Below are 23,220 nucleotides of genomic sequence, written 5' to 3' on the forward strand. Positions count from 1 at the left end.
TGTTCAAGAGTTCATCACTGTTCATTGTGAGCTTCCTCTTGGGTACGAAACTACCACAGTGAAAAAAGTTACACTTGATTATGCTTGTAGCTCCTATTTAGGGGATGTTTTGCCTTAGTTGCAACCCTCACTCACATTGGTTCCCAGATTGAAAGCCAGGCCTTTGGCCAAAGAGGCTTATACTTAACTTTTGAAGGATACTTCCATCCCAATTGCCATAATACAAGAGACACTGCAGACTGAAAACACTGAAATTCTGGACCATGCCAATAACTACCATGCCAGGATGCACAGAGAAACCATTGAAATCCACAAACACCTGGACAATTTCAACAGGAAAGAAGAAACCCTTAAAGTAAACAAGGTTAGTCTACCAGCCCTGAAAAACAACAAGATGAAGACTCAACAAATGCAAATGAGAAATCTCCCAGGGTCAGGGGTTTCCCAGCAGACAATGAGCACTAATCAAGCAAACACTCATCCTCCTTTGCAGACCCTCCCACCCTGAGGTCTGCCATTAGCAACCGAACAGTACACATGCAAATCACTCCTGCCTTCCCAGTAGAATTGGAACCAGTATCAAATGGGAACAATGATCATATAGCCCGATCAGCAATTCACTTTAAATCATAGTAGGAACACGGCCCAAGATTATCCTGTACTAGTCCAAGCTAAACACACTCAGCCATTCACTTCCAAACAAATTAACAATTGGATAAGACCGGGGTGTCATTGCCATTCTCTGAGGCTTAGAAAGTGTGACTTGCCCATTGTCACCCAGTGGGTTTCCATGGCCAAGCAGGGATCTGAATCCTGTTCTTCAGAGTCATAGTCCAACACTCAAATTTAGAGTTAATTGAAGTGGGGTGAAAATGAATTTCAGTTGCCTTTATCACTCTTTGGTGACTCAGTGTTCACTGATTCATCTTATTTCTTCCTGTGTTCATGTGTTAAATTTGGGATAAAAGGGGTCACCTTTGTTCCATTCCCCCCCCCCCCCACTTTAATCCACTTTTTTGTCCCTTTTCTGTGTTGCCTGTGCTCTGGTTTAGTCTCGGCTTTGATCCTGCTTTGCAGATAGGCAAGAGAGAGTTGAGTCTCTTCCAACTCTATGATTCTATGATGCTTTTGTAGATTTTGGAAGGAACTGTCTTTTTTCCTTCTTTCCATCCTGACAGCATGTGCACATACATAACATGGTATATTACTTGCTACAGACAGGTGTGTGTGTGCATGGAGGTGTATAACCCAGCCAGTAGAAATGGGGACAGGTAGAAAGGTGCTGATGCTTTGGTACAATACAGGGAGACTGGGGACTAGCTGGCTTGCTTGGGGGGATCCTTTACTGTGGTTGCTGCTTCCAGCAAATCAGACCCCACACCTTCCATTGCAACATTTTGCAAGGATCCAAACGTATTTGCCTCAGCCACTTTCCATATGTAGTATCTGAAGGTTAGGGCAAGGAACTCTCAGCAGGCTCCCTCACACTGATCACTTGAACAAAATTCAGATACTCCCCCTCACTTTTCTTGCCAAAATGAAAGGAAGGGTGGAGAAAGATCCTTAACTGGAGTAACTCCTACAGAGGTCAATGGGCATACTTCTGAGTAGACACATAGGGTTATAATGAGTAAGGCAGGTATAATGCAGAGGGCCATGCATGAATAAGGCAGACAGAAGGTAGTGTTTAACATACAAATAAATACATTACAAATTAACAATTGGATAAGATATTAAAATATGCACATGTGCTCAAATATAAGCATAAATACAAATTTTAAAAATCTGTGGGGGGCTCTCAGTTCATCCCATTCCATCTAGCCAAGACGATACCAGATTTCATGCTAATAAGAGACCCATTTACTGGCATACTCCTTCCATTGACTTTATACTGGTGAGTGACTCATAACACTAATTTAGAGTTGGACAAAAAGTGCTAGCGTGGAATGTCAGCGGCTGACCTGGATTAAAAATACAGGCCTTCCATATCCACTGATTCTTTATCCATGGATTCAAGCATCCACAGCTTGAAAATATTTAAAAAATATATAAATTCCAAAAAGCAAACCTTGTTTTGCCCATTTTATATAAGGGATGCCATTTTACTAGGACATTGTGTTTTATGAGACTTCAGCATCCACAGATTTTGGTATTCACAGGGGTCCTGAAACCAAACCCCAGCAGATACCAAAGGCTCATTGTAATCTGCAGCAGATACAAGAGAAACTCAGAGCATGCTGTTGTGTAGAGTCTATCCAGTACAGGAGTAGTAGCCTCAGTCTGGAACCAATGGATAATGTCCCACCTAACATTTGTCCATAAAAGATGAGCTACAGCAAGCATGGTGACTGACACAATCCTTCATCCTCCCCAACCCTGGAGATTTCTCTTTCGGGACACCTACCTGTTCTTGTTGTAATTCTCCAACAAGATTCACTCTGGAAAATCTCTCATGGCTGCTGCTGGCACACACAGCCTCTTGTCTCTGCTTTCTAAATTATGCACAGAGCACAGCTAGCAAGTCCCAACTGGTCCTTGTGAGTTGCTTGCTGAGGCTCGCCCCAATCCCTTTCTCCCTAGTTCCCTGCTGAAAAGGAAATCAGCACCCAAGACCTGCACTGGGAGAAAAGAGGGAGTGGTTTGAAGCTGCCTGCTGCTCTGTCCTGAATGTTGCATTCCCAAATTCCACCATCTATGCTCAGCCTCCATCTATGTCTGCTCTGAAATGAATCTTCTTCTCTTCTCACCTTTCTTCTTTCTCCTTTGTCAAAACATAGAAACACTGTGTCTTTGGATGCATTGGCTTGGAGTGGTCAAAAATGTAGTTCAATACTTCTGGGAAGTGCCAACCAGAAAAAGTTTGCATAGGCCCCATACAGACAGGCCAAAAATAAAGCTGCTTCAAGTCACTTTGGAGGTATGCTATTTAAATGATGCTGGTGTCCTAAGAGTCCGGAAGCCATGCCAAAGCTACACTCCAGTCCTTAGGACTGGAGTGTGGCCTTGGCGCAGCTTCTGGACTCTTACGACGCATGAAGCATTTAAACAACATACCTCCAAAGTGACCTGAAGCAGCTTTATTTTGGCCTGTCTGTATGGGGCCATAGGCAATATGCCAGCTCCTGCCCAGCCCCAGCTGAAGAAAATATTTCTTGTAGTTCTACTGCAAACATTGGTTGCAGCTGCAATGGAAAGCAAGTACTGTATCTTTCTATAGGAATCGTGTACCATAAGACAAATTTGCACAGAACTGCTAAGTGATGGTGAAAGCCTCTTCCAGTAAAGGTCCGGTCATTGCATTTGTTAAGAAAGCTGATAGAAAGAAAATCAACTAATAGTTTTTTGGGCTATGAGGCCATGTTCTAGAAGAGTTTATTCCTGATATTTCACCAGTAGCTGTCGCAGGCATCTTCAGAGAATGCTGGCACAGAAGAGAGTGGGGTATATATACTGTTGGTTGAGATTTATGTGTTAATCTGTGTATTGTTCTGATGTTGAATGGCAAGGTCTCAGGGTGTCTCTTTAATTAAAGGCCCATTGTCTGCTGGGAGTCTCCCCTCACCTTGAGTGGTTTTCATTTGCATTTGCTAGGTCTTGATTTTGGTGTTTTTCATAACTGGTAGCCAAACTTTGTTTACTTTAAGGCTTTCTTCTTTCCTGTTGAAGTTATCCAGGTGTTTATGGATTTCAATGGTTTCCATATACATTCTGACCTGATAATTGTTGACATGGTCCAGATTTTCAGTGTTATCAAACAGTATTTTATGCCCAGGATGGTTTATAACTTGTTCTCCTACTGCTGATTTTTCTGGCTGACCCAGTCTGCAGTGTTTCTCATGTTCCTTGATTCATGTTTGAGCACTGCATTTGGTGGTCCTTATGCAGATTTGTCCGCAGCTGCACAATATGCAGTAAACTCCTGTGGTTGTGAGAAGGTCACTGAGTGCAGCATTTGCTGGATATTTTTTTTTTTTTTTGGTCTCTTCGTAGACCATTTGGAAGTTGCGTTTCCTGACCAGTTATCCTATTCTGTCTCTGACTCCTTTCATGTAAGGTAAAAAAATACCTTCCCTTTGGGTGCTTGTTAGTCTTCACTCTTATGGGTTTTTCTGGGTCTGGCAGCCCTTCTGATTAAAACTAACATGCCTCCTGGCCCCTTCTGATTCTGATTATGGCAACAGAACTCCATTTAGTCCTCCTCTCTTTCTTTTTGCTATGATATGCCTGTTCTCTGGTGCTTCAATTCATCTTCCAGGAAGTGGGGTTCACAGATCCTTTTTGCCTGGTCTACCAGTGTTTTTATATTGCTTCTTTTTTGTCCTGGTTGATGATTGGAGTTCTTGTGTAGGTATCTGTGTGTGTAGGTTCGGTTTGCGGATGACCAGGACATCCAAGAATGGCAATAGTCCTTTCTTTTCTTTTTTCCATTGTGAATTGGATGTTTGAGTGGACACTGTTCAGGTGGTTCAAAAACACGGAGAAGAAGATCAGTCCTCCCAATGTTGCTAGACCATGGCTCTCAGAAGTCCCATGTAGGCTGGCAGTGATGGTGCACTAATGGGAGATACTATCTCCCATTGTCAATGCAGTAAAGAGGACAATGCCACTCATCAAATCCCTTCTTCACATGAAATGGGATGCAGGCACTACCTTCTTCACTTTGTGCAGCAAAATGTTTGATGTGAGAAAGACAGTCCTCCTTTGAAGAAGGTTCATACAGCCTGAGCTATTAGAAAATGGAAATATTTTTAGATTAAAATGCTTGTGAAGATTATGGGGCGTTATGCCCTCTTGTGGTGCAAAAGTGTATTAATTTAATATACTTTGAAGATCTACTACATGGAGGATAGTGCATTGTCAATCAGACCCAAAGAGCTATTCATTTCTATGTGTACTCCCATTGGAGTGCTGCTCAGAGATAGAGATTCCAGAGAATAGGTATATTATAGCAAAAAGAGAGGGGGACTGAAATGGAATTTTATGTTGCCATAATCAGAAGGGGCCAGGAGGCTTGTTAGTTTTAAGAGGGGAAACTGATGGACGATGTGGAAAGCAAGAAAACAATTAACAAGCTGGGGGGGAGGGTATCCAGGATTGGTGGCCAGTGATCGTTTGGGTAAATTAGCTATTTGGGGATCCATTCTACCATTGGGTGTAAGGGGATGCTGAACCTCATGAGCAAAAGGGCTAAAATGCTTCTCTGCTGTGTAACATTAACATCATCAATTACCACCAATAAAGTTTATCTTATAGTAGTAGCGGATGGCACCAAATGAAGGCTAGGGGAGTCCCAGAACTACACCCAGTTCTAAAATAGAACATTGACGTAAGTGGCACACATTTGTATCATTTTTCTTATTTTCTTATTTTGAATCATATTCCCTACCATTTTTATTCTTTGCATTTTTCCCCTTCTAGTCTTGCTAGGCAAGGGTGAGAAAACAAAAAGCTATGTAAGAAGATGAAGCCTTACTGTATGGTCCTCATTAACTGCAAATGCTCAGCAGATATTGGGCAATGGTTCAAGTTATCTTTCCATCCTAAGCTTCTTGTGCTTCTTCATTTTGCAAATAATGATAGTATGCACAAGAAATGCTAGCTAGCATGGGAGATGCCAATATCCATTCAAAATGCCCAAAAGAAGGAGAAGAAGAAGAAAGAGGGGAGAAGGTAGAGGAGAGAAGAGGGATGAAAAGAAAGAGGAAGAAGTACTCAGTTACAAGTGGTAGAGTTATTATTATTATTATTATTATTATTATTATTTATATAGCACTGTAGATTTGCACAGTGCTGTACATAAAGCAATAAATATATAAGCGTAAGCCTGCCTATGGCGTACAATCTAAGAGTTATGGGAAGGGAAGGAAGACTTTACCCTTCCAATGATATTCTGTCCCCACAGATTTCATTTTCCTTCAGTTATATCTGTTTCATAGTGACCAATGGCCTAGGCCTTTCTCCCATTTTTGTCTCTGCCCACCCAATGAAAATTGCCTCAGTACATCACTGTCAAGCATCCTTCTTTGGAATGAATACAGCTTCAGCTGAGTGCTCTTCTCGACAGCCACCAGATGGTACTACTGAGGCCACCAGGAGGAGAATAAGCAGGCCTTCCATTTTGCTGAGACACAGCTCCACGGACTGTTACTAGTTTACTGTCCTTTGTCACTAAAAATGTACTGCTGAGTTGGCTTTCTTATTTTAATACCTTTTTATTTTATGTTGTGTCTTTTGTATGATAAGGCTGCAGGCAAGAACTATCTTATTTCTGCTCTGTGTTTGATGATCTGCAGGGCTGTAGTTACAGAGGGGCAAAAGGGGCATTGCCCACCCTAATAAGAAGTCTACCTCCTGAACGAAATTTTCCTGCCATCTCCAAATTTCTAACCTTGCACTTTAAAACATCCACATCTCATGGTTATGTCGTCCTGGGATTTGCAGTTTAGGAAGGGTGTTTAAGAAGTGCCAGCCAGAGAGTTGTAGTGCTTCACCAAACTACATAGGAAATTGCCATGACAGTTATATTGGAATCATAACATTATAACTGTGTGGTGTGAAAGGACTCCTGAGGATTCAGCTACACTGCAGAATTAAAGCAGTTTGACACTTCTTTTAACTGCTATGACTTATCCTAAAGAATCCTGGGATTTGTAGTTTGGTGAGGTATTCAGCCTGGTCTGTCACAGAGCTTTGGTGTCTCACCAAAGTACAAATCCCAGGATTTTGTAGGATATAATCAAGACAGTTAAAGGGTTATCAAAATGCTTTAATTCTGCAGTGTAATTACACCCTGAGCAAACTGCTTGTAGCTTATTGGAGAGATGCGTCAAAGATGTGAGGACTGGGGTGGAAATAATATTTTAAAATATTTGAACAGTGGTTGAAAAACATGTTTCTCAAGTACTGAGAAACCTGATCAGAAAAATCCTGGCCTGATGAAAATCTTTGCAGTTTGGGACTTATTTGCTTCGTTTTGCTACTTATGGAGATCAAGTTGCAAAGGAGACTAATTTCTGAGTGAGCAGATGTGATGGATGTTTTGTGCAGAAAACAACCTTTTATTTGCAGAAAACAACACTGCACAGAATTGTTTTCTTCAGAGAAAAGGTTGTTTCCCAGACAAAAACAATCATATGTGAATTTTGCACCCAGTACATCCCACATTGGCCCTTATCACACATGGGGGGGGGGGGGGTTTCAGATCTGTAGTCACTCCTGTTCTAGCAATGCGAATTCATGTTAAAATGTGATGTTTTACCACACCTGGTTGCCTTTCTGTTGCCCTTCTGAATTGAGGTGGTAGCAGAGTCAGTTCAATTCCAAACAAGTCACATGATGCGGATTTAAGCAAAGGGGAGTGAGTGCACATTGTATTACCACACCAGAACATAATTTGAGGGTTCAACGATTCGAATCGGCACCCTTGCACATGCTCAGTGGGGCTCTGGATGCTGTCCTCCTTCCCTGCCCTCTCCTTAGCTGTCATCTTTCATCGAAGTGAAGGAGGATGCAGGGGATGATGGGATCGGTGGCAGGGTGAAGGAGAGGAGCAGATCGGGGTCTAGGAGGATGCAGGGGATGATGGGATCACCGGCCAGGTGAAGGAAGGGAGCAGATCGGGGTCTAGGAGGACGTAGGGAATGATGGGATCAGAAGCAGGGTGAAGGTGGGGAGCAGATCAGTGTCTAGGAGGATGCAGGGGATGATGGGATTGGCGGCAGGTTGGCAGAGAGGAGGAGATGGCATAAAGGAGGAGGAGGGGAATGATGGAGCAGGACGCAGGGGGCCAAGGGGGTGACACTGGAGTGGTTTTCCACACCAGATCAATTCGAAGTGCAGTCGAAGTGAGCTTCAGTGCGAATTCTGTGAAGTCACTTTTTTTTGGTTTTACCAAAATGAGGAGTCACTTTGGAATCACTGCAGAAGCACCTTGCAAGGAGCTCCCATAGAAAGGAATGGCGTCTGATAACACATTCACTTTATGACGTGAATGCGCATCATTGGACCCACAGTCACGTCAGAACTGAGCCGGAAAATCTCCAAAAAGCTCTGTGTGATATAATCCATTGTAAATATTCTTAGAAAATGGTGCAGTTTTTTTAGGTTTTCTCACAGTAGGAATAACATTGTAAAATTATACTAGCCAGTGGTTCTAGCTCTCCTAGCTTTGTTGTAAATGAACTGTAGGTTGGTAGTGATGACTGCTGACTTCACAGCAAGTGAAACAAGCTGAGGAGCTATGGCACTTGAATCAATCTAGCAGCTAGTTAAAAGAAAAACATTGAGGCTTTGAGCCATAAGAGAGACCAAATATCTCTGGCATGAATATTTCCTGAGTTTGTAGGGATACAGTGGCTTAGTGGTTAAGATGCCAGTTCTGATGACTGGAAGATCAGAAGTTTGGCACTTCGAGGCCCAAGTGCTGCATGATGGGGTGAGCTCCTGTCACTAGTCCCAGCTTCTGTCAACCTAGCAGTTCGAAAGCCTGGAAAAACAAGTACACTCGTCCCCCGGGATACGAACGCGCCGCGTTACGAATTTTTCGGGTTACGAAAAAAAAATCATTAATTAATTATTTCCGGGTTACGAAGGTTTCCCCGGCTTGCGAAAAAAGTTTTGGTGCTTTTCGGCGCTATTTCGCACCAAAACGCGGCTTTTCCCCATTAGCGCCTATGGGGATTCGGCTAACGAAAGACTTCCGGGTTACGAAAATGGCGCCGGAACGAATTAATTTCGTAACCCGGGGGACGAGTGTAGATAGATAGGTACCACTTAAGTGAGAATGAACAGTGTTCAATGCAGTCATGCTGGCCACATGATCACCAGAGCAGTCTTTGGACAACACTGGCTCTTTGGCTTAGAAATGGAGATGCGCACCGGCCCCTACAGTCAGTTATGACTAGACATTCATGTCAAAGGACCACCTTTACCTTTTTTTTTTAACCTGCAGGTGTCTTTCTAGAAAATGAAATTTCTCACTCTAATTCCTTTGGAACTAAGAGATATGGGCTTGAATCCTATTGAAAGCACTAACTAGAGTAGACCCATTGAGCCAGTTGCTAAATAGTGAGTCAACAATTATGTGTCTATTTTAAATGCCACCACTAGGATTCAGGCTGTAATCTGCAAACTCCAGAAGACTGATCTTATGAGAGGCTTGATAGTTAAAAATATTGGACAGAACCAGAGCTTGAAAAAATTACTTTCTGGTCTATAGCTTTCAGAATCTCTCAGTCAGTATGGTCAGAGGCCATATCTGGTGCAGAGTTTGGTTAGCTGGAGCCCAAAAAAGTAAAATTTGGGGGTTCTGGACCAGACATGTGTTGCTTTTAATAAATGAACCCAGCTTTTTCTAGTAGCTAAAGAAATGAATGGGAGTTGTGTTCTTAGTAGGAGTGCAGAGGAGTTCCACCTGGGTGACAAATGATATATGCTCACTGAGGAAGTAATTTCACATGCAACTTGCACTACATAAGGAAACAAGGAGCCTAATTGTATGACAAAAGAAAGCCGAGATGAAACAGCAGAGAAGAAGCTTTTTCCTTGCCTCTCTACATGTCATCACATCACTTCTGTTCTCTTCCTGGAGGAAATGGTCGTAAAAGTATGTCTTTTGTCAGACTGGAAAAAAACATTTGGCAAAAGGTACACTTTAATAATAATAATAATAATAATAATAATAATAATAATAATAATAATAATTTTATTTCTTACCCGCTTCTCCTCATGGCTCAAGGTGGGTTACAACATAGTTAAAGCACAATTATTACATAAAATACACATATTACGCTGATAAAATACACATATTAAGAGATCTACACAATATTTATATTACAATACATAGAACGACAATTAATATAAAATGCATGTTTATAATTCATGATTAAAAACTGCCTGGATAGGCCTGTTGGAAGAGACGGGTCTTCAAATGTGTCTTATATTCCGACAGCTGGTTTAGCTGTCGGATCTCTTTCAGCTGGTCATTCCAAGTCTTGGGGCAGCCAATGAGAAGGTCCTCTGGGTAACGGCTGCCAGTCGGGTTCTTGCAGGTTGCAGCAACTGCCCCCCAGGGAACCTCGATGTTTGGGGTAGATTATATGGTAGAAGGCGGTCCTGTAAAAAAATAAATAAATAAATAAATAAATAAATAAATAAATAATAAAATTTATTTATAGCCTGCCTCTCCCCAAAGGATCGAGGCGGGTAACAATCATAAAATCACAATAACATAATTAATATAAACCCTTAACCCCCAATTAAAAACTACAAAACATCATAAAATACAATCAAATTCACTAAAATTAATCTAAAACTAACACTCATTAAAATGAAGCAATTGTGGGAAGAATGGAGGAACCACAGTTATGGAACAGTTTTGGGACAATGGGGGAACCCGTTTATCCATCTGGGAATGCCCACCAGATAACCTGGACCCAAACCATGTAGGGCTTTAAAGGTCAAAACCATCACTTTGTACTTTGCCTGTAAACTAATTGGCAGCCAATGGAGTGACTTGAGTATGGATGTAACATGTTCACTTCTGGATGTTCCTGTAACCAACCTGGCTGCCATATTTTGAACCAACTGAAGTTTCAGAACTTGGCACAAAGATAGCCCAATATAAAGCGCATTGTGCAAATCCAACCTTGCGGTTACCAGTATGCACACCACTATCTTTAGGTCCTCCAGATCTAGGAAGGAGCACTGCTGGCATATTATGACCATCTTCCTTGGGAAGGAGAACAGAAATGCTATGAAAGCATGTAGAGAGGCAAGGAGAAAGCAGCTCCATCTTGACTTTCTTTTGTTGTGTGATAAAGCTAGAGGTTTCCAGTCGTTATTAATAACAAAGCTATATATTACCTTCAGTATGAGGCAGGCAGTATGCCTCTCAGTGCCAACTGCTGAGGACTATGAGTGACAGGGTATAGTTGCATTCATGTCCTGCTTGCAGGTTTCCCATAGGCAACTGTTTAGCTGCTGTGGGAACAAAATGCTTGACTAGCTGGACCTTTGGTCTGATCCAACATGGTTCTTCTTGTATGCTTATGAGAATTAAGTAGTTGAATGAAGTGTTCCACTTCAGACTGCATGTAGGGAATCATATCTATTAATCTTCCCTAGTATTAAAAATATCCACAGTAAATAGATAAATAAACACACAACACAGTTCTAAGAATATGAAATAAGAAAATTGTTTCCTGCCATGTTGCCATGCTATTTCTTTTTTCCCCAGAGGTAGTAGGTTGTGGGTAATGATGTACATGAGGCGCACAACAACACTATCCCCTTCACTACAGTCTCTAGTAATACAGCCTATACCAGCATCTCAAACTTTTTAACAACATACTGCTAACATAATTATGAATTCACACATACATACATATACATATACACATACACCAAATACACTTATCAAAATTGTTCTGGCTCCTAGAAGGATGCAGTTAATCATTAGAGGGGGTGGGTGGATGATTAACAAACAACTGAAAATATAAAATAAGAAAAATGGATTTTCCCTTCTAAATTTGATTTAAAAATTATTTCATTATGGAAAGCCTCTTTGTTAAAACCAATTTCAGCTAAGATTAAGGAACAATGTTTTAAAATGATGTATCAGTGGTACAATACTCCACTGAAACTCAACTATATAAATAAGCAAATTCCTGCCAAATGTTGGGAAAATTGTAATGGTGTGGGTACTTTTGTTCACGTGTGGTGGTGGTGTCCAAAGGTCCAAAGATATGGGGAGGTAGTTTTCAATGAAATGGAGAGAAAATAACAAATCAAAACATTGTATAGTGGGACCTTGGTATCTCAGGGGATCCTTTCTGGACTCCCCATGGAAACCAAAATCCACAGATACTCAAGTCCCATTGTCCCCAAGGGGGGCACGTGCACACAGCTGCATCGCCATTAGGGACAACAAGAATTCAGGTGAAGTCCCATTGTCCCTAATAGCGGTGCAGCCGCATGTACATGCCACTACTGGGCTCAATGGGGGCTATCCCTAATGGCGGTGCAGACATGTGCACACAGCACCATTGGGGACAACGGGCTTGCCATCCACAGATGCTCAAATCCACAGATGGCAGGCCTGCAGATACTGAGGTCCCACTATATTTCTGCAGTACTGGTGCAGCCAAAAGGGTGTCAAACTAGATTATTTCTGCAGTGTGGATACAGCCCTATGTGACCTTTTTTTTAAAGGTTAATGTGCAGAAAAAACTCAGCAGCAATACCGAAGTCCTGTTGTACATTCACAAGCACTGGGTTTACTCTCTTTGTTTATAGAAGAAAACAAAAAGCTTATTAGTAAAAAAAAAAAAATTCCTATCATCTCATATGGTCATTGCTCAAAAATACAAAAGTCTATAGAATTTCACTTTGGACTGTTGGTATAAGAAGTTTTGGTCTCTTGCTTTCATCGAAAAACTGATGTAACATGTTCACAACTCAAGATATAAACTCCATTGGGACTCTTATTACAGATTCCATTTACTTATTTTATTAATTATTACTAGCAAGAGAAGTAATGTTAACTTGAAGGCTACAAAAAGGAATGTATGTATACACATTTATTACTTGTTTTATTAATGAATGCTGACAGTTTGTACATTTTATTTTGTTCTCTTGAATTTTGTAAAGTTGTATTTCTTTTATTTAAAAAATGGAGGGAGGAGTTCTGGATCCATAAACTTATGACCCTAACACCACATGGTCTCAACCTAAAGGGTAATACCATCATCCACTGAAAAATCTTCAAAACAGAGTGTTCCATACAGCCCACTGGATGCAGCTCAGTTTCATTTTTAGCAAATGTAGAAGGCGAAGCCAAAGATTTTGCTCATTTTATAATTTTAGTTCTATTTGTTATTCACTTACAGAGAGACAACTCTATCCCTGGACTCAGGCTTATGTTTTTTTTTTTAAAAAAAGAGATAACACAAAAGGAAAAAGAGTTGGTTAGTGAAAAGGAGAAAAAGAACCACAACACTCTCACAATTTCTGAGTGTTGCTTTTCATGCCTTTGGAATGGACTTCTGGATGTCAGGTGGGGAGAGGCAAAAGTCAGTGAAACCAGCTTCACAGAGGGCTGATTGTGATCCTCTTTCCCTATTCCTCAAGGTGGAATGGCTGCTGGATCATGTGAAACCTTTGGTGGATTGATCACCCCAGTGATCAAAAAGCCAGCACCCACCATTGATCACATGCACAGAGACATTTGGACTGTGAAATTTAACTAGATGAGGCTTGTGGCAAGATGGAAATGGAGGTTTTAAAAAAAACAAAACCCAAAACCCCTCTTCCTTTGTTACATTATCTTTTTTTCTTTCTTTTAAAACAAAGTCTGAATAGGAAGCTTGCATCCTTACTGGTTAAGATCTAAATAGATCCCAAGAGAGATACTGTTTCTTGCTCTAGTTTCATGTTGCACAGAGTGCAAAGTCTGGGTTCAGAAACCCTCCCATTTAAAACAGAACTGAGATGTTTTTAACCACTTCCTCTTCCATGTCATCTGCTCTTTTTCATTCTCTCAACCATCCTGTCAATTTCATTTCCTGTTATTGATGATTACAGGCCAAACCAAAGGTAGGCTGAGCTCTGGAAAAAAATGAATACAATGAATCAGTTGTCTTTAAGTGTTAACGCCCACACATGGCATATTCTGTTGATAGTTAAAAATAAATCATAATACAGTGGGCCCTCGCCTTACGCGGGGATCCGTTCCTGATCCCTCCGTGTAAGGCGAATTCCGCCTATGCTCAAGCCCCATTGTAAACAATGGGGCTCGTGCACGGTGGTTGGTTGCAGGGCGGCGTGGCGGCATGCAGGGCGCAACAGGCACACACGCCCATGCAATTGAATGGGACGCGCCGCCCCTTCCACCCCGCGTGCGCCCCGTGGCTTGAGCGTGTATGCTCAAGCTGCGTAAAGCGTGCCTGCGTATGGCGCGGGCGCGCTGTACAAATAGGATGAGCCAAAATTTGCACTTACATAGAATCATAGAATCATAGAATAATAGAGTTGGAAGAGACCACAAGGGCCATCCAGTCCAACCTCCTGCCATGCAGGAAATCCAAATCAAAGCATCCCTGACAGATGGCCATCCAGCCTCTGCTTAAAGACCTCCAAGGAAGGAGACTCCACTACACTCCGAGGGAGTTGTTCCACTGTCGGACAGCCCTTACTGTCAGGAAGTTCTTCCTAATGTTGAGATGGAATCTCTTTTGCTGTAGCTTGCATCCATTGTTCCGGGTCCTAGTCTCTGGAGCAACAGAAAACAACCTTGCTCCCTCCTCAAAATGACATCCCTTCAAACATTTAAACAGTGCTATCATATCACCTCTTAACCTTCTCTTCTCCAGGCTGAACATCCCCAGCTCCCTTAGTCGTTCCTCATAGGGCATGGCTTCCAGACCCCTCACCATTTTAGTCGCTCTCCTACAGATGAAAGCCTTTTAAAAAAAACAACAATACATGGTGTTTAAGTGATGCCAAAATAAAACCCAGAGTAAGTCCAAATGCACCTGCAAATAAGTTGAGCAGCATGAAGGAATAAGTTCCTTACAATACTGAGGTCCTCCTGCACATACCTCATCATAACTGACAGAGTGGCTGTACAGACCAGCAGTTTGGGCCAACTTGGGGATGGAGTTGGGCCCAGCGTCTACTGGATGCATGCCCCGGTTCCGCCCCCAGGGTGGCGTGATACTGCACGCCACACCACACAGCTCACAGCACAATGGCGCTTCTATGGCGCTGAGTACATATGACACAACCACAAAGGAGCACTGCCAAGCTATGACAATGTGGCTGTTGCATACTTTGCAGGGCACAAAAAGCTTTTTGCGGCTCTTTTTTCCGCCCTGCAAAGGCCAGATCAAAGCTGCAACATGCGGTTGCCATGGCGCTGATCTGACTGTAACAGGGGCTGTGTGCCCAGCCCCTAATTTGCATGATTGCTGCTGAGTTTTTTTTCTGAAAGTTAACTTTTTTAAAAAGTCACATGAGGCTGCATCCACACTGCAGAAATAATCTAGTTTGACACCCTTCTGGCTGCATCAGTACTGCAGAAATACAGTGGGACCTCAGTATCTGCAGACCTGCCATCTGTGGATTTGAGCATCTGTGGAAGAGTTGAAATTAAAAACTCTATATCAGATTAAGAAAAGGATTAAATATTTAGGTATTGATATTACTGTAAAGAATATAGATTTGTTTCAAAACAATTATGGAAAAACTTGGAAAATTATTTTAAAAGATATGGAAAAATGGAATAAAATTGGTTTGTCATGGCTGGATAGAGTCTTCACGATAAAAATGAATATATTACCAAGAATGATGTATCTTTTCCAAAACATCCCCATTTTAGCTAATGAGAAACCCTTTAAGACATGGCATAGTGACATTACTAAATTCATTTGGGGCGGGGGGGAGCCAGAGTAAGATTGAAAGAAATGCAGGACAGCTCTAAGCGAAGGAGATTAGCATTTACGAACTTTAAAATATACTTCCATGCTTACTCTTTCAAATGGGTTATTGACTGGTGTAAATTAGAGAATAGACGCCTTCTACAACTCGAGGGATATGATAACATTTTCGGTTGGCATGCTTATTCATTTTATGAGAAATTAAAAGCCAACAGGGATTTTGAAAACCATTGTATTCACAAAGCTTTGATCAAAATGTGGCAAAAGTACCAACCTAGGTTTTTTACTAACATTCCTTTATGGGTCTCCATTAATGAAGCATTTCATAAAAAGCAAGAATTAATTCCAGACAAATGGGTTAACTATCAACAATTGCTGAAATTTGACAAAATAACAAAAGCATTAAGTTTAAAAACACATGAAGGGGTATTCTGTAAGTTGGTTCACTTACAGACAATTAAAAGAAAGATTTATAAAAGATAAGAACACTCATGGTTTTGATTTAGATAAATCAGAAATGGAAGACATAATTTTTTCAAAAAACCCCCACAAGATAGCTAGATATAGATTTTTGTTATCCCAGGAAATAGAAGGTGAATGCATTAAGAATTCTATGATCAAATGGGCTCAGATTATTCAATATAATATCCCATTAGATCAATGGGAAAAGAATTGGAATTTAAGAGAAAATATACAACCAGTTATGCTTTAAGAGAAAACTATTTTAAGATGCAATTTCATTGATATTTAACCCCAATGAAATTAGCAAGGATTTATAAAGGTTTAGATGCAAACTGCTGGAAATGCAATAAAGCTCCTGGCTCTTTTTTTCACTTATCATGGAAGTGCCAATATGCGAGTAAATATTGGAAACAAATCCATTCATGGGTACAAAAGATCTTAAATTATAATTTTCAAATAGAACCAGAATTTTATTTACTAGGTATAGTATTAATTGAAGATTTGGAAAATTGATATTCTATCTAACTACAGCCTCGCGGTTAATTTATGCGCAAACTGGAAGAATAAAGATGATATAGGCCCTGTACATATGGGCCCTTTAGCACGTCCTGGCAACATGCTAGGGTTGCCTCGGGGCGCCGTTTCCAGACGCCCCACAACTCTAGGACATCGCCAGCTGTGACGTCACTGTTGCGCACCTTCCAGACGGGCGCACGCGACAGTGATGTCGCGCTGCCACAGGCAGTTTGCAGCAGCACTAAAAGGAGCCGCTTTTTAGCTGTCCTTTTGTTTCTGCGTAGCTGTGCCACACAATTTGGATGCTGCTGTGCAGTTAAGCAGAAAAGAGAGGCAGCCACCGGCCGCTTCTTTCTGGCAGTCTGTACCCCACCATAGACTATAATAAGTGGATATTAAAATTGCTAGATATGTCTGAAATGGATAAACTAACCTGTTTGGTGCAAGGACTTTCATGGGAAACCTGTAAAGAAACATGGAAACCATTAATTACATTTCTGGAAAGGGAAAAGAACATTAAATGCGTATTAGATTAACTATAATTTAGCTCAGAAAATAACTGGTTTTACCAAAGTGTATGATTCACCAATGGTAAATAATTCTTCATTATTAATCTTCTTTTGTTTCTTTATTTTATGCCCGAAGGAAATATCATTCAAGAAAGGGAAAGAAAAGATGTGAAAAATTACATGATGGAATGCTCTCTTAGTTGTACAATTAAACCACTATTATTGTCGCAGGAAGATCCAGGAAATTACAATATGAAATAACTTTGTAATTAAAAAGCTGTAACTAAGTTTCTTAGGAAGAAAAGCTAATAAAATCGTATTGAATTCGCATCAAAATTCTCTGATGCGGATAAAGGAAGATTGTAGTAGCTTTCAGGAAGACAACATTTTATGTTGATGGAACTGTATATTTAGCGATATGTCAGTGAATTGTAGTCGGTTTGTGTATCATTGAGTTAGATATATAGTAACTTTGGATGGTGTGTAGTGAGTGGGGATGGGGGGGTTGTGTAGTGATTTATGTTAGAATTGTCATTTGACTTTTGTTAAATTTGTAGGTTGTATATGTAATATTTGTCATGTATTTTATTTTAAATAAAAGGAATTTTTTTAAAAATAGGACTGCATCCACACTGCAGAAATAATCCCATTTGACACCACTTTGGCTGCATCTGTACTGCAGAAATAATCCAGTTTGATGCCACTTTAACTGCCATGGGTGAATGCTATGGAATTTGATGAATTGTAGTTTTGTGAGCTATTTAGTCTTCTCTGTCAGGGAGCTCTGGTACCACAAGAAACAACAATTCCAAGATTTCCATAGCTCCCAGCCTTGCCAGTTAAAATGAGGCAAACTGGGTTATTTTTGCAGTGTGGATGCAGCCATAGATTGCTGCTTCTATTTTAATTATTACTATACTAACAGAGAGAGAGAGAGAGAGAGAGAGAGAGAGAGAGAGAGAGAGAGAGAACAAAGGAATCCTTATGCCTTCCCCATTCCCTCCCCCCACAGCATGTATTGAGGCAATGTAATGTGTAATCCATAAATAATGCAAAACCCCTACACATTTTTTGTTCAGTGTTATGGATATTGCTGGCATCTGCATATTGTTTAAAAAAACGCACCCACAAATTTCATAAAATTATTTTTCTTAAGAAGTCCTCTGCTTTTTGAAACTGTTCAGTATGTAAACAGGAAATCCTAAAGTTTTGAAAACCAGTGTTTCACTGTAAGAGATGGTGTGTGTGTGTTCATTATTCCCCAGTTCAAAGGTTTAATTATGTAAATGTTACTTACAAGAAAACCTTTGAACTGGGGAATAATGAACACACACACCATCTCTTAAGCTTATTTGTTATAAGCTTAAAATTGGGATGCTTTCTATTCTCCATTCAGGAATATAGGTGGAGAACCCAAAGGAAATGAATCTTTGATAATCAGTTGAATAACATTATTTCTATTTCCTATCAAAAGCTCTTCATACACTACTGAGTGATGGATTAGGACTCCAGGAGACAAGGTTGAAGTCCCCACTCAGTCATGGAAACCCACTGGGTGACTTGAGCAAGTCACACTTTCTCAGCCTCAGAAGAAGGCAATGGCAAATTCCTGAAAGCCCACAGGATGACCGTGAGCAAGTTACATTCTCTCAGCCTCAGAGGAAAGCAATGACAACCTCCTCGAAATCAGTCTTGCCGAGACAACTCTATGATAGGGGTACCATAACATAACAAACAACAGCAATCAACAGTCACATAACAATAATTCTGTATATTATATCACCAGGCTTTACCTATGTGATTTGATCCAAGGCCAGACAAAAGAGTACTTAATATGATGGTGGTATTAATAATTATTTAAGGGATCACTTGACCTCAAAATGCTCCAAAAACATGAGAGTGCTGCATATAAAGGCCTAAAATAATTAGGGAGTTTTAAAAAAGAGAATGTGGAATATATTGGGGGGGGGGGATGACTGAGCATCTTATGTCTTTTTAACCTATAGATAAGATAAATTGCTTTTAGCTAAATATCTATGCTCCTTAAGTGGCACTTTATTTATTTATTTATTTATTTATTTATTTATTTATTTATTTATTTAGAAAATAAAAATTATAATGGTACAATATTCATGCTTGTTTGTGATTTCATTAACAAGCTTAAGTAGTATTCTAAAAGGGTGGGGTTTTTTTAACACAACAAACTGTCATCCTTGTCCAGCTTTTAAAAAAAGATCAAGTGCTAAGACATCAGTGGGAAAGCTTCCTCCAAAATTTAAACATCCCAGATTATGCCCTAGGGAGAAAGGAATAAGAAAGTTGTTATACATCTGTTTTTAAACTCTCTCTCGCTCTCTCTCACACACACACGGCAGACAATACAAGTCTTCAGGGTAGAGTCTTCCAATCTACCAAATTCTGTTTCACTCTGAGATTTTTCTGACATGCTAAAGCTCATTTACGGTGTTCATGTATCCATTCGTCCCAGAGGCAGCTCTCTGTTTGAAAGCATTTTGCATTTGAAGGGCTTTTTGGTTCACATCCCCTTTAAAGATAAGGAATCATAAGAAGAGAGAGCAGGGGCCTTAAAACAGCCCATTTGACAACAAACTGGTCAGCACCATGCTCACAGTCATCCAGTTTGGTAGTTAAGTCATTCAGCATTTCACAAGATTCACATTTTTTGAGGATTTTGAAGTTAACTATTTCCTGGCTCTTTAACACTGGCATTTAATGTTTTAAAGCATTTGTCCAGTTTATTTGTTTTGTTTTGCTTTTCACAATCAGTAGCATAATGAGAAGTTTACATAAGAAGGGATTTTGGAGCAGAAAATAATTTGGTACTCTTGTCTGTTTCGCATACTTAATATTCCTCATTAATGCCTTATATTTTGGTGTTCACTGCTTGTGTATCCATTAATTGTTATCCACGTCTTTCAAACATTTTAATGTTCAGTGCTTATGGTTAATTTATTTTTTTCATTCCCCATTATCTTTTCATGATACACTAAGTACTCCTCATGTTGTATTGTATAAAATTATGTCTGTTGCCTTCGTACCATTCCCTGTCCATGTGTTGTACACATTTAGCTGCTCAGTAGCTTCAGTTTATCTATATGATCATTTTTATTATATAATCTATGTTTTCATAATAACCCCAGTTTGCAGTTTTGTCTTCCTTAAACATTCTGTTTTGGTTTGTTTTTTATTTCAGTCCTTCTGTGTTATTGGGGTTAATTAGGTACCTACAAATATGCATTAACAAAGCACCTGCAAATATTTATGGAAACCTTGACCTCTTTTCTCTTTTTAGATGAAGTAGTTCTTTTTTTGGGATACGTATGTGGCCACCTAAGACCAAGAAAATTTAGGATCAAGCAAAACAAAACAAAGCAAAGCAAAAACCCTAGATAAAAATTATCTGTTTATGTGAAGGTTCCACATAACATAATTTGAGACAGATAGTTAGAAAGCCAGGATATTTTTCTTTGAGTGGCTGATTCTCACTAGAACTTACATTGAACTTACTAAGGTAGCCTCTAGACACCATAATTTGAGTGCTTCACTGTAGCCACCATTGATGGATGCTGCCAGGCACCCCAGCACTTCTTATCTTCATCACAGAAATTTTACTGTCCATAAGCTCTAGAGGTTGTGTTATACAGTGCACCCTTGCCTTACGAGGGGGATCTGGTCCAGACCCCCCCCCCCACACACACATAAGGCAAATACTGCATATGCTCGAGTCCCATTGAAAACAATGGGCTTGTGCATGCGGCACGGTGTGGTGCGTGCACTGCGTGGACATGCACCATTGCCAGTTCCACTGTGTGGCTTTCGGCATAAGCAATTTTCCTTCATATGACCCCAGTATGGTGCAATTTTCCTTCATATTATTCCAGTATCTTCACTCTGTGTGACCAGTTGCTGGCACTTTTTATCTTCAGACCGTTTATTCATAGGTATCTTTATGTAGCCCTTACTGAGACTGAGGCAACTATTTCAGGCAGCAGATTGTGAGCGTCAAGAAAAAGCAGCAGGTTGTTAGCTATTTAGTTTGTTGTTGCTTTATTTTTATTTGAGAGTGAGGATGAGAGGGGGAAGAGAAGTGCTTGCAAGCTTTTCTGCATCATGTGCCAAAATAATAAGCCTGCCTTGGGGTATTCTGTATCATGCCATAAGTTAAAGCGGGAAGATACTGTTTTCTGGACCACTGCAAGCAGTTTCTTGGAGAGGTTCTGCCTTCTGCATAGGAATGTCTCCTTGTCTCTTTCACTAATTTACTTCTAATCTTTGGGCCTTTCCTACTTTTGTTCTGTATTCAGAATATCTAAAATTAAGGCTGGATTTGAAGTCTCTAAAATATCATCTAATTGATATTAGAACACATATTAATTTAGAGTTATTATTTGATACATTAAAGTAACTCTGCTTGCACCTCTATTACACTGTTAGTCAGCTCAGCATATTGTCCACACTGCCACCCACATCCTTCTCTGGTTTGTTTGTGGCTTGTTCAGAAACTAGCACCGTACTGGTCACAGTGGAAAGAAGTCCTACTAACTGTTGCTTATCTATGCTAGATCTTAACTGCGGTATGTTTCAACCGACACTGTATTGCCCAATGCTGTTGCTGCATAATTCTCTGCAGACTTCCTTTGACTTTACCGCCTGAAATAATTTTGTTTCAGCACACCCTTTTTTGCCAGTATATTTTTGTCTTGTCTTTGCCATATAGGCACCAGATCCTGTCTGATCCTGAAAGCTAAGCAGAGTCAGCCCTGATTAATACTTGGATGGGAGACCACCAAAAAATACCAGCTGATGTAGGGTATATTTCAGAGGAAGAAACTGGCAAAAACATCTCTGAATATTCCATGTCTAAGAAAACCCTATGAAATTCATGGGATCAGCATAAAATAAGTTGACAGGTGACTTGAAAGCACATTCACACACAAAAAACACTCAGCTGGCCAGAGAAACAACTGCACCCAAGCAGAGCCTCTAAATTTCTTACTTTAGTTCTAGTTTCCTTACCTCTACACAGCAGGTTCAGATTCAAGGAAACATCTGTTTTAAAATTGCTCTGACAAGCATCATCCTTCAGGGGACCAAGCCTGCCATAGAGGCAGGCATTCAGCAAGGACCAATTAGATTTCATAAGAATTTTGAAATCATGCATTGAAATATTATGCCTTAGGCTGCAGTTCTAACTACAATTGCCTGACATTAAACATTGCACTCAGTGTAATGCAACTAGCATAGGAATGGCTAGTTCTTCATAGGTATGTTAGGACAGATGTCTACCTAGTATATGAATAAATGAATGAACATAAATAGTTCTTTTTTTTGTGAGTGTAGCAAGAAAAAAACACTAGGGTTATAAAAAGCAAATCTTAGGATGACCCTAAGACTCAATTGTTCCTTAGTATATTATTATCTGAATAGCTACTTTATTCAGCTTTAATTTTCATTGGTACATCTCCTTACTTCTACACCCAATAACATACTGTATACCACACAAGGCTAGGCATTTCATGGGCATTTTCACATGGGGTCTAAATGTAATTTTCATTCAATTGGTTTGCAATGTAAAGGCCAAACCTACACTGGCCACAATGTACATTGTCCTGACAAACATCTCTCTTCAGCTTTCTGTCTTTCATTAACCACATTGACATGTGCCATAATTGGTATGTGAGGTCGCAAGTGGGTAGCCATGTGTCCTATTTTATAAAAAGAAAAACAAATAAACAAACAAAAACAGTCTTCTGTTTGAATGTGTCCTCTGTCTGAAGGGTTGTCAAGTCCAGGCCAGTTTTATAGAAAAAGACCGGAGACCGAAAGTAGATAAGGAGGAAGGTGTGAGCACAAATGCTTTGAAGCTGCCCATCTACCATTAGCCTCTGGTCAGCAAACTGAGCAGATAGATAATAACTGAAATATCCCATGGGGCTCAGAATTTTAGTGTTGTTAATATTATAGCAATTACTTTTATTTTTTTATCTAGACATATAGATTATATTATATCAGTTTTATGACAATCTGCTTTTGTCCTCAATTCTTTTATTTTTTTTCTAACATGTTTTCTCTTTTTTGAGAATGTATAAGTAACTACTCTGATCTGCAACTGTAATGCATATTTACCTAGGGAGAGAGCTAGTGTGGCGCAGCAGTTTGGGTGTTGGACTAAGATTCTGGAGACCAGCGTTCAATTCCCAGATCAGCCATGAAACCCACAGGGTTGACCTTGGGCAGGTCACATGTTTTCAGCCTCGGTGGAAGGCAATGGCAAACCT

The sequence above is a fragment of the Sceloporus occidentalis genome, unplaced genomic scaffold, assembly GCF_023333645.1.
Source record: "Sceloporus occidentalis isolate IW3139 unplaced genomic scaffold, rSceOcc1.0.p SCAF_3, whole genome shotgun sequence".
In the NCBI taxonomy this organism is placed as follows: domain Eukaryota; kingdom Metazoa; phylum Chordata; class Lepidosauria; order Squamata; family Phrynosomatidae; genus Sceloporus; species Sceloporus occidentalis.